The sequence below is a fragment of the Meriones unguiculatus genome, chromosome 4, assembly GCF_030254825.1.
Source record: "Meriones unguiculatus strain TT.TT164.6M chromosome 4, Bangor_MerUng_6.1, whole genome shotgun sequence".
NCBI classification, from domain to species: Eukaryota; Metazoa; Chordata; class Mammalia; order Rodentia; family Muridae; genus Meriones; species Meriones unguiculatus.
In genome coordinates this window covers 40,564,507-40,576,572 of record NC_083352.1, presented here as the reverse complement: position 1 = coordinate 40,576,572, position 12,066 = coordinate 40,564,507, and the positions used below count along the sequence as shown (strand labels likewise).

At 40.2% G+C, this 12,066-nt stretch overlaps 1 protein-coding gene across 14 annotated transcripts in view; it reads left to right on the top strand.

Annotated features, from left to right (window-relative positions):
* The window catches only part of Tenm3 (teneurin transmembrane protein 3), a 2,741,632-nt gene that overhangs the window by 1,516,827 nt on the left and 1,212,739 nt on the right, over positions 1-12,066 (top strand). The gene's annotated exons all lie outside the window — the stretch shown is intronic.

Below are 12,066 nucleotides of genomic sequence, written 5' to 3'. Positions count from 1 at the left end.
ACAGCAGAGCAGATGGGTTCTTGCATAGCGGTGAAACAGATGAGATGCTCAAATCGATTGTTTTATCAACAATCAGTTGCAGATAAAAATCATTTTAATGAGAGAAATTAATGGTGTTTGCAAACATGATGTTAATTAAAGAACATTGCTTAGGCAGTTTTTTTTTCGCCTCTTTTTTTTTTTTCCACACACAATTTTTTGTTACCCATGACATCTTTCATTATTGACTCATGCCCCAAAGAAAAGGCGATTAAAATCTGCTTTTGTTTGATGTAGCTTTTATTGAAGAAAGAAATAGATCTTTCTGAAGCTTCCTGGTGAGATGAAAGTCTAATTATCTCCACAAATGAAAGGAAAAGCTTTAATTAGGCCTGTGCGGAATCTGCGCACTGTGAATTTGTGCATTGTGATGGATGGAGCCCGCATCTCCTCCGTGACTGCCGTAGAAATAATGAAGGAAGAGGAGAGGTAACCGGCTCCCAAGATTCAGCTGGCAGAGTGGAATTGGAGGTGCACCTGGGTTGAGAGCCAGTGCCCAGAGCAGCTGCCACAGGCCATGTTTCAGTGCTGTGCATTCGGCTGTTTTACAGCCTCCCTCTGAGCTTTGATCTCTTTGCACACAGCAGGGGTCCTAACAAATCAAGCTTTTCATGTTTCACTCAGTTTCACTCTCTTCTGCTTCACCATTCACACTGGAACTCCAAAGAGGATGGAGAAAATATTGTCTTTTTCTGAAGCAATTAATGATCAGCAGCTGACGTGATTGAAGTGGGTATTATGCCATACAAGCAGTATTTTAAGGTTGACCGTAGGGAGGATACAAGGGATAGAGATGAATTATTTATTTAACTTCTTAGTTGTTTACTCTGCTGTTTGTGGCTTTCCTAATCACTTGTGTGAAGGGCTATCTGCATGCATACACTTTAGGACACTTACTGAAACAGCCATCAGGTAAAAAGGGTGACTTTGCCAATCGCACGAGATGGCTCATTTTCCTGTGGGTAAAAGTTAAAAATACCAAATAGGGCCTGACACTTTATTTTGCCCCACTTTTGCCATACTGAATACAGTTTGGTCTTTTTTCAACTTGCCTTGGTGATGCTGGAGAGGTCAGATTCTGACTTGTTCTCTCATGGTTTCCTCTTAATCTGTTCTTTTCAGAGGATCCAAAAGCACTTCTGACATGAGGGGTGCAGATGGGGCTTATTTCAAACACCTTTTTATTTTTATTTTTTCCAGGATTTTAAAAAAGAAGTTAGAGCAAAATACTAACAAAAACAAGCCACCATAAGCAGCATATGACTTTTCTTCTATCTCCCTCTCATCCACGGTGTGCTAATCTCTCTTTGGAAAGAAGAATTTATTTGCAAGATTTAAATAATAATAATTAATAATAATAATAATAATAAAACAAGGAGTCAACTGAAAAACATGAGAGAAAAGATGGACCTGGAGAATGCCACTTGTATTTTTTAGTGAAGATGTGAATGGAAGATAATTTTGCAGAATCAAATTATTATTCCTAGGCATTTCTGTTTTTGTTTTTTGTTTTTGTTTTGTTTTGTTTTCTACAACAAGACTAACCAGGAGGTTGTTTGGTGAGTAAATGGTTAAGTTAATGGAGATAGGGGTTTTACTTCTCCAGTGGATGGACAATTTGAAAAGAGTAGATCTTGGATCTTGTAAACTGATGAAGCGAATTTGATGCAGGGGCTTAGGAGTTTCTCTGTAATGATTCTGGGTGCCTCCTTCCGATGAAGGTCATTCCTCGTCACCCACAAGAAGCTTTACAGCCTCTGTGTTTAGAGAATGACCTCTGCGGCTCCTAGAGTTTACCTATAGGACTGACCTTCTTGTAGGTGGTGGGCACCTAGCAGGTGGCCTTAGCTAAGTAACAATAGAGTGTCAGCATGGACAAAGCTGACCTTGACAACTGTATTGCTCTACTGAGATTATGTCACTCATAGTAAAAATGAAAAAAAAAAAAAAAAGAGGCTTTACAGAAGAGCTCAAGGTTGAGGATAGCTGGAAAAAGGCTGTCACAGGGCAGCTAAGAGTGGATGAAATCACACAGCTCATTACACAGCATCTACGAAGCCCAGGCTGAGGCCTCTCCTAGAATCAGGAGTGTGAAAGGGAATGTGGGAACTTTCCTAACTCTGTAATTTATTTCAGCGGGGTAGAACATCACAGTTAGATAGTAAAATAAAACGAAAACAGAATGCCAGAGAACAGATGCCAGCAAACACCCTAATTAAAATGCTCACTTTCCTCCCTTCAAGCTTTATCTGCACCAACATTCAATTTCACTCTTCAGAGCATGGCACCAGCTCCTTCATGTGTGTTCAATCGTGGCACAAACGTTTCATGATGGTGTGAGTACCCTGCTTGTTACATAGAGCACAAATGGATGCACGGTGGTGCCACAGAGCTCAAGAGACACTGATGAAAAGGTCACCAGTTGTTGACTTTCACATTAGAAAATATTTTCAAATTGTCTACTTCTTTTAAAAGTTAATGTATGAGCTGGAGAGATGGCACGGCCTTTAAGAGCCCTGGCTGCCGTTCCAGAGGACCCAGGTTTGATTCCCAGCACCCATATCATAGCTCACAACTGTCTGTAACTCCAGTTACAGGAATTTTGTTGCCCTCCATAGTCACTGGATGCGTGTGTTTCACAGAAATATATGCATGCAAAATAGTCATGAATAAACTACATTTTAAAATAAGTAAATAAAACATGGCATTTAGAACACTTAAAGTCAAGTTCAAGTCATCCAGTAAGTAATAAAATTAATCTGAAATCAAAACCATTTAGTCTTGAGAGATTTCTGTTCTCCTGGTAGGACACCCATAATTCTTTGATTTGTCTTAGAGTCTCCAAAAGCAAAAAAGAACAACACGAACACAAACCCAAAAATTCCCAGTGTTTCATAATAGTAGATTCAAATCAACACTTTTATAATAGATGAAATATATTAAAGATAAGTAAATATATTTGCTAACACATTTGAAAATGTCAGAAGAATGGAGAAAGAACAAAAAGCTAAGCAGTCTAAGAAAGAGGGCTAAGGGGTAATGACTATGTTCCTCTTAGGGTTTGGTTTCTAAGCAGTGAAGAAAGAAAAACATGAGCAGTGGGACAGGTCAGTAGGTGAGGGTGCTTGCCACCATGCCTGAACCTGAGGTCGATCCCCACCTCCTCAGAGAACAGACTTCCACTGGTTGTCCTCTGACCTTCTCACATGAACTGTAGTGTGCATGTGTCTTCCAGACATACACAAAAACTTCATGGAAAAAAAAAAAAAGGAAAAATGAGCCTCTACAACATGTACTATAGTAAGCATGAGTGAGTAACTTGTACCTCGAAAGTCAGGTAAATTTAGTTTATTTGGGGAAGCTGAGAGCCCCGAAGGAATTCTGAAAGCCTATGCTTTGTTTTACTGGGCAGTAAAATTTTGAATCTAAGTCTGCGTTTGCTAAGTTATCTTCATTATCAATCACTTAGGCTGTCAGTGTGTGTAGAAGAGGTATCCTAAATTGAAATCTGGAATGGAATGCTTTTGAGTCAGCTCCTGGGCCCCTCTGGTGAGAAAGCCCATATGCATGCTAAGTGTTACATATGTTCAGAGGGTGGTGAAGAAAAGCTAAAGGAAGGGCCCTTCCATCCATGAGCTCTCTCTTCCTCTTTCTGTCTTTCACTCTCTCTCTCTCACGCTCACTCGCTCACTGCATTGAATTGAACTTCGGTAAAAATATGCAGAAAATTAGTCTGTACTGAACATTTCCCGGGTCTTGATTACTCCCCAAACACAGTGAAGAAGGTATTTATGCAGTATCACATTGAATTGGGGATTGTAGGTCATCTAGCTGTATCTGAAAGGGTGCAGAAAGATATGAACATGAAGAAGTTTTGTGCAACACAAAATTGCTCATTAAGGAACTTGACCATCCACAAGTTTTGACATGTGCTGGGGTCCTTTGGACAATCTTCCATGGATCCTGGTCGAACTTGAGGTTAAAATGGTCAAAGATTATGGATATGAGGATTTTTTTTTTCTTTTCTTTTTTTAACGCAGAGCAAACAATGCGGTGTGGAAGGCATCTCCACCCTACACCAAAGGAGCACATAGTACCTCTGGCGAGGAAATGTTCCTAGACACAGGAGCCGTGAGAGAGTAAATCAGCTCACATCATGAGAAAAGCAACTATTTCATCAATATAGTAAAGCTAGGCACACTGAAAACTGGTGCAGTTTCAAGCTCATACAATAGGAGAGAGAGATGGATAGATGCTTTAGAACCTCAACTTTTCCAGATGAGAAAATTTGCCTACGGTATTGTAGGAAAAGCTGGGATGGGGGTCTTGCCGGCTCTTTGGTCCCAATGCCATTGTTACAGAGCTTAAATGAGCAGAAAGGAGCGCCCTGTGTGGATATACCAAGAACGCCTTGTTAGATTTTTTTCCTACACACCCTCCTTAGGTTAAATCATTTTTGTTTCTCTGTTTCCTTGTTTGTTTACCTCTTTATTTATTATGATATTTTGAGACTTGTTTAGCCACGTAGGCCAGGCTGGTTTGAACTCCAGAGTCTCCTGACCCTGGCTGCCTACTGCTGGCATTTCCAGGTGTTCTCCACCACTCCTGCTAAGACTTTTTCTTAAAAACAGAAGTACACTTTCCTCACCACCGGTGGTTGACTGGACCATACCCCAGGGGGGTTGACTCTGATTTGAGGAATTGTGAAACTGCACGCGTATGATTCCTTTCTTTGTTTACTTGCCTCAGAGACCAACAAGAAAGGAGAGCTGTGACATGTGCTGAGGAACTGACACTTGAGGCTAGTAGAGGAAGCGTGCCATCTAGATTCAAAGAAGTGGGTGTCTTTGGGGCAGCCTGAGGGTCAGAAATACCTGGGATCTGCATCCCGTACAGGCATAGCAGTTCACACGTGAGACAGATGAAATCAGCTGGCATCCCAAGACTACAGAGGCCTGTGTCAATTATTAACGGAGTGTGTGTCTCAAACTGTGTGCTGTTGTGGACAGCAAGTACTATACAGATGTAAAAGCCTTCACTGAGTCACCCATTCAGTTTGTTTGAACGTGACAGATCTCCCATGGGCTCAGATGTTTGAACACTTGGTCCCCCACTGAGGGCATTATTTTGGCAAGCTGTAAAACCTTTGGGAAGTTAAGCCTTGATAGAGAAGTGTGTTGACTAGGGGTGAGCCATACAGTTTTATAGTGGAATGCCACTTTCGATTTGTTCCTTGCTCCGTCTCCGTGAAACCAGCAGCCTTAGGTTCTGCCACATCTTCCCTTCCATGTCCTTTCTAAATATGTGTGTGTGTGTGTGTGTGTGTGTGTGTGTGTTTGTGGGTGGGTGTGTCTGTGTATGTATGCTTTTACTTATATATGAATCAGTGTATAAACAAAAACGTGTGTCTATATTTATATATGAATGTCATTACATATATGTAAAAAATACATATTTGTGTGTATGTATTTATAATGTATGTGTACGTATACATATGTTTATGCATCTACATGTGTATGTATTCATCCAAATTATATTCATTTTTCCTTAAAGTTGATTCTTGATGTATTTAGAAACAGCAGCAATAAATAAATAATATAAAATAATATAAGGAATATATTTAAAGTGCTCAAATACTGTAACATTTTATAGCTACTCTCTCTGGCTCTACTTTCCATATTGTTCATGAAAAGAGTTTCTCTGGCTGCCCTGGCTCCTTGTCCCTGTGTCATCCCTGCTGGGCTATCTCCTCCAGGGTGCCAGCCTTATATTCACTTTAACCTTCCTTGATTCTCTCTCTCTCCCTCTCTCTTATGTGCTGTTTATTCTACACTGTCATCACACCTGTTTTTCATTTTATAAAACAGTCTATCCTGTTCCCTTGAACTTGTCCATGGCTCTAATCCCCTGTATCCCAAAGCATCATGCAGTGGTTTGCAGTGGCTTCCAAGTGAAACAGAGGACCCTTTCTTTTGGTTTCCTTACTGCAGTGCAAGAGTGAAAAAAGGTATGGAGTGGGTCCGTCTTGATTATCCCATGTGTGTATTTATAAATTAATATAACTCAGTCCTTTTTACTGTCCAGTGTTTTCGCTGTGGTTTTCTTTTTTACATTTAAATATAAAAGTTAGCTTTTTTTTTCAAAGTCTCAAGACATACAAACTTCCAAATTTAACTTATTTCACTTTCCAGTTTATCACTCAGCCTCTTTTACTTGAGAGCATTTTTCTGCAGCAAAGTCTATGAACCAGCTTCTCTATGGCACTTAAAAGTGTTTTTATAGGAAACAACCAAACATAAGTAATAAATAGCAAAGTACACCTTGCTCTTCCATCACAGTGCTAATTTGCCCTCCAATTCCTAAGTAATGCATCAGGTACACAAGTCTAGACTCATTTAGATTAGAAAGAGCCCTGAATGTGTATTAGACATATACTTATCACCTTGATTTATTAAGGAGCAGCTGTAGAAATATACTAATTAAGTGTTGAAGCTTTCTTTTTGAGACTATAATTGTTTTCCTTTGGGGGAGAAGAAAAAATGTAAGGAAATAAATAAGCAAGTGTATTAGAAGGCATTAAATCTCTTTTATGGTACAATATTTCCCTCCACTTTAAAGTTTCTGACTTTAAAGGAGGGCCAGAGCTACAAAATGTTTTATATCACAGATCAGGGGTTCTCAGCCTATGGCTTGCAACTCATTTGGCAATCCTCCTTCTCCAAAAATATTTACATTATGACTCATAACAGTACAGTTATACAGTAGCAACAAAAATAATTTTATGGTTGGGGGTCACACGACATGCGAAACTGTATTAAAGGGTCACAGCATTAGGAAGGTTGAGAGCCACTGACATAATCATCTAAAACACACTGATGTATTATTTGTAGCATTTAAAGTCATAGATCCTCTGGTTCCAAAGCCTAATATTAAGCTGCTAAACTCGTAGACAAGGACAGCACCTCTTGACGGGGCCTTGGTCTTCCGTAATGTTTCACTGAAGTGTGTGAATAGTCACAGACAGACAAATTGTAAGTATCCTGTATTCTGTTTAGACAGGCAATTCGTATTGTGAATATAAATTTATGTAGAATGTATGTTTTATTATCGAGGAGCGGAGGAGCCGAAACTGAACCAATCAGACTTAGCTGGAACCCCTCAGAGTGTGGCTCAGTTGATCCATTAATGCCACTAAAATACTCAGACAAAAGTAAGAAAAGATACATGCTTGAATTTGTGTGTGCTTATTCCGTCCATTTGCTAGCTGCATGTCAGCATATGTGTAAACTATAGAGACCGCAAATGATGAGAAGAAATGGAATCCCACTGGATAACCTGTGACAATCAAGCATGTGAATAAAGTGAAGGCCAGTGTTCTGGCAGGTTTACTTCAGGCAAGCCATGAAGTAGAAACAAGGTGAAAAGAGAGGCAGACAGGTGCATGTTGTCTTAAAAACAGCTAACCTACCTGGATGGGGACTGAGCATTTTAGCCAGAGTCCTCCCTCTTGATTAGTTTCTTTAGGTGTACAGAATTTAGTCGGTTTATCCTATATTTTGTGTCTATATGAGTGTCTGTCTTTCTGCTTCCGGGATAGCTCACTCAGGATGATCTTCTCTAGTTCCCTCCATTTACCCATTTACCTGCAAGTTTCATGATTTCCTTGTGTTTTTTTTTTTTTTTTTTTTTGCTGAGTAGTATTCCATTGTGTAGATGTACCACAATTTCATTCCTCGGTTGAGAGGATTCTGGGTTGTTTCCAGCTTCTGGCTATTACAAATGAAGCTGCTCCAAACATGGTTGAGCAAATTTCCTTAAAGAAGATGGACATCAGAAGGAGAAAACAGAGGAAAAGTTAGGAGCCTGCCACAGAGGGCCTCTGAAAGGCTCTGCCCTACAGACTATCAAAGCAGATGCTGAGACTTATGGCCAACTGTTGAGCAGAATGCAAGGAATCTTATGAAAGAAGAGGGAGATAGTAAGATCTGGAGAGGACAGGAGCTCCACAAGGAGAGCAACAGTACTGAAATATCTGGGCACAGGGGTCTTTTCTGAGACTGATACTCCAACCAAGGACCATGCATGCAGATAACCTAGAACCCCTGCACAGATATAGCCCATGGCAGTTCAGTGTCCAAGTGGGTGTCCTAGTAAGGGGAACAGGGACTGTGTCTGACATGAACTGATTGCCCTGCTCTTTGATCATCTCAACCTGAGGGCAGAGCAGCCTTACCAGGCCAAAGAGGAAGACAGTTCAGCCATTCCTGATGAGACCCAGTAGACTTGGATCAGAAGGAAGAAAAAGAAGACCTCCCCTATCAGTGGACTTGGGGAGGGGCATGTGTGGATAAGGGGGAGGAAGGAAGGGATTGGGAGGGGAGGAGGGAGGGAGCTACAGGGGGGATATAAAGTGAATAAAGTGTAATTAATTAAAAATTAGAAAATAAAGAATAAACCGCTAACCTAATAAAAGGTGTGAAAACCTCAAATCTTTATTTTCACACTAACTTGAAAACCAAGTACGAAAAAGGAGCCATGTCTTCATAGGGAAACAGCAAGGTTTTAATGATATCTGCTCCCGGCATTGAATTCTACTCCTCACTTACTTGGACCTGAAGCCACTCCCTAGGATCTATAACACCTAAATGTTCCCTAAATGCAGCCAACTACAAGGCCACTGTTAGCTCTCAATAAGGGAGCCGTCCACGACATATCATTAAACACATTTAATTATTTTTAAATTCGCATGAAATTTATTTTAGCTTATCTATAAAGTTTAACTATACATCTTCATGGTATAACTTGTGAGGTTTCTTCTTCTTTTTTTTTCCAAAATCCTTTAAAACAAAACTGGTACAAAAATAGTTTACTAGAAAGTAACTTTTCTTATCAACTAGAAGATTTATACAAATTGGTAGAACTATAATATGACTAAATACCCCCAAATACAGCAGTAGAGATGCTGCCGCGACATCATGAGTAACTGACGGTCATTGGATTGCAATGCAAAACAAGTAGTCTGCAAAAGAGGAAATACTGATAATGCTACAAAAATTCAGGCCAGGTGAGGCTTTTGGAAATCAACCCCTGATGCTCAGTTTTAAGGAAACCCATGGCTGCAGCACTATTTTACTCACAAGGAGGATGTTAGGTGTGGAATTCCTTTATTTTACTTTCCTTTTCTTTTGAAGCTGCTCATTTGTCTGGACTTTATTAAAATTTATGAAAAGGTAATGATATGTATTTGATACATTCTCATATACACAGAATGGAAATACTATGAACAGAAGAATGATAAATGGTTTCATCTTAAAATTTACATTACAGATAGCTAATGTTATCCAAATAGTATGTAGATGAATTAAGCAAGTGTTATACATTCATTTCTTTTTTTTTCTTTTATTGAAAATAGATATTTGCTCACGTAATATATTCTGATTGTGGTTTATTCTTCCTCTGCTCCTCCCAGTTCTCTCCACTTCTCCACCATCCAGATTATCCCCTTTCTTTCTCTTATTAGAACATAAAAAGGCTTCTAAGGGGTACTAATAAAGCAAAAACTCACACAATGAAACTGAACAAAACAAACAAACAGAAGGAAAATAGTCCAAGAGAATGCACAAGAAACAAAGACCCCTTCCTTCACACACTCAGGAATGCCATAAAAATGCTAAAATGAAAGCCATAATATAGACTCAAGGGCCTTTAGCTAAAAAGAAAGAATATATGTACATGTGTGTGTAAAGTAAAAATTAATAAAAATTATTGATAACTCTGACATGACACTATGAGACAAGGAATCCCCAAAGATACTGTTGAATTCATTTCTGTTGGCCATCTACTGCTGGGCATTCAGCCTACTCTTTTTATTTTTATTTATTTATTTTTTTACACTTTGTTCACTTTGTATCCCTCCATAAGCCCCTCCTCCTCCCCTCCCGACTCCACCCTCCCTCCCCCTTCTTCACACATCTCCCTCCCCAAGTCCACTGATAGGGGAGGTCCTCCTCTCCTTCCTTCTGATCTTAGTCTATCAGATCACATCAGGAGTGGCTGCATTGTCATCTTCTGTGGCCTGGTAAGACTACTCTCCCCTTAGGGGGAGGTGATCAAAGAGCAGGCCAATCAGATTATGTCAGAGGTAGTCCCTCTTCCCATTATTCTGTAACCCACTTAGACACTAAACTGCCATGGATTACATCTGCGCAGGGGTTCTAGGTTATCTCCATGCCTGGTACTTGGTTGGAGTATGGGTCTCTGGGAAGACCCCTGTGTTCAAATCTTCTGGTTATGTTGCTCTCCTTGTGGGGTTTCTTTCCTCTCCAGCTCTTACTATTTCCCACTTCTTACATAAGATTCCATGCACTCTGCCCAACACTTGGCCATAAAGTCTCAGCATCTGCTTTGACAGTCTGCAGGGCAGAACCTTTCAGAGGCCCTCTGTGGCAGGTTCCTAGGTTGTTTCCTGCTTTCTTTTTCTTCTGATGTCCCTCCTCTTTGCCTTTCGGGATGGGGATTGACCGTTTTAGTCAAAATCCTCTCTCTTGATTAGTTTCTTTAGATGTACAGATTTTAGGTTTATCCTATAAGTCTATATGAGTGAGTATATACCATGTGTGTCTTTCTGCTTCTGGGACAGCTCACTCAGGATGATCCTAAGACTGGTTTGGTTTGATTCCCCAGTGAGACTCCCTTGGAGAAAACTAAATTTTCATTTGCAAATGGCTGTCAATTGGAGATTGCTTCTGGTTTGGGGGGGATATAACCCCTTTTCTTCCCAGCTTTAGGGTCCCAATCTGGTGCAGACCTGTACAGGCCCTTTGCCTTCTTCCACAGTCTCTGAGTTCACATGTGCATCCTGTTGATTTAGGCTGCTTTGTGTCCTCCATCCTCTCTGGCTCTTGCACTCTTTCTGTCTCCTCTTCCAGGAGATAGATTCCCTGAACCATTAGGGGAGGGGTTTGATAAGAATATCCCATTTGATGCTGATCTTTTTCTAGTCTGTAGACTGTCGTTTTGCTCAGTTGACAGTGTCCTTTGCTTTATAGAAGGTTTTTAATTTAATGAGATCCCATTTATTTTTTAAATTAATTTATTTTTATTAATTACATTTGATTTACTTTGTATCCCATCTGTATCCCCCTCCCTCATTCCCTCCCAATCCCATCCTTTCTTCCTTATCTCCTCACTAAGTCAACTGATAGAGGAAGTCCTCTTCCCATTCCCTCTGAACCAAGCCTATCAGGTCTCCTCAGGACTGGCTGAACTCTCTTCTTCTGTGGCCTGGAAAGGCTGCTACCCCCTCAGAGGTAGGTGATCAAAAAGCCAGCCACTGAATTCATATCAGAGACAGTCCCTGTTCCCCTTACTAGGGAACATACTTGGATACTGAGCTGCCATGGGCTATATCTGTGCAGGGGTTTTAGGTTACTTCCATGCACATATCTTGGTTGGAGATTCAGTCTCAGAAAAGACCCCTTTGCCCATATTTTTTGGTTCTGTTGCTCTCATTGTGGAGCTCCTATCCTCTCCAGGTCTTTCATTTATTGATAGTTGACTTTAGATCCTGCTAAACAGAGAATTCTCAACAGAGGAATATCAAATGGTAGAGAAACAAAGAAATGTTCAACGTCCTTAGTCATGTGGGAAATGCAAATCTAAACAACACTGAGATTCTACCTTACAGCCATCAAAATGGCTAAGAGCAAAAATTCAAGAGACTATACATGCTGGAGAGGTTGAAGAGAAAGGGGAACCCTCCTCCATTGCTGGTGGGAATGTAATCTTGTACAACTACTTTGGAAATCAATCTGGCACTTTCTCAGAAAATTAGGTATGGTGCTGCCTCAAGATTCAGCTATACCTCTCATGTGTATATACCAAAAGTTGTTTAACCATGCAACAAGGACATTTGCTCAGTTATGTTCATAGCACCTTTATTTGTAAAAATCCAGAATTTAGAAACAACCTAGATGTTCCTCAACCAAAGAATGGATCAAGAAATCGTGTATGTTTACACAATGGAAT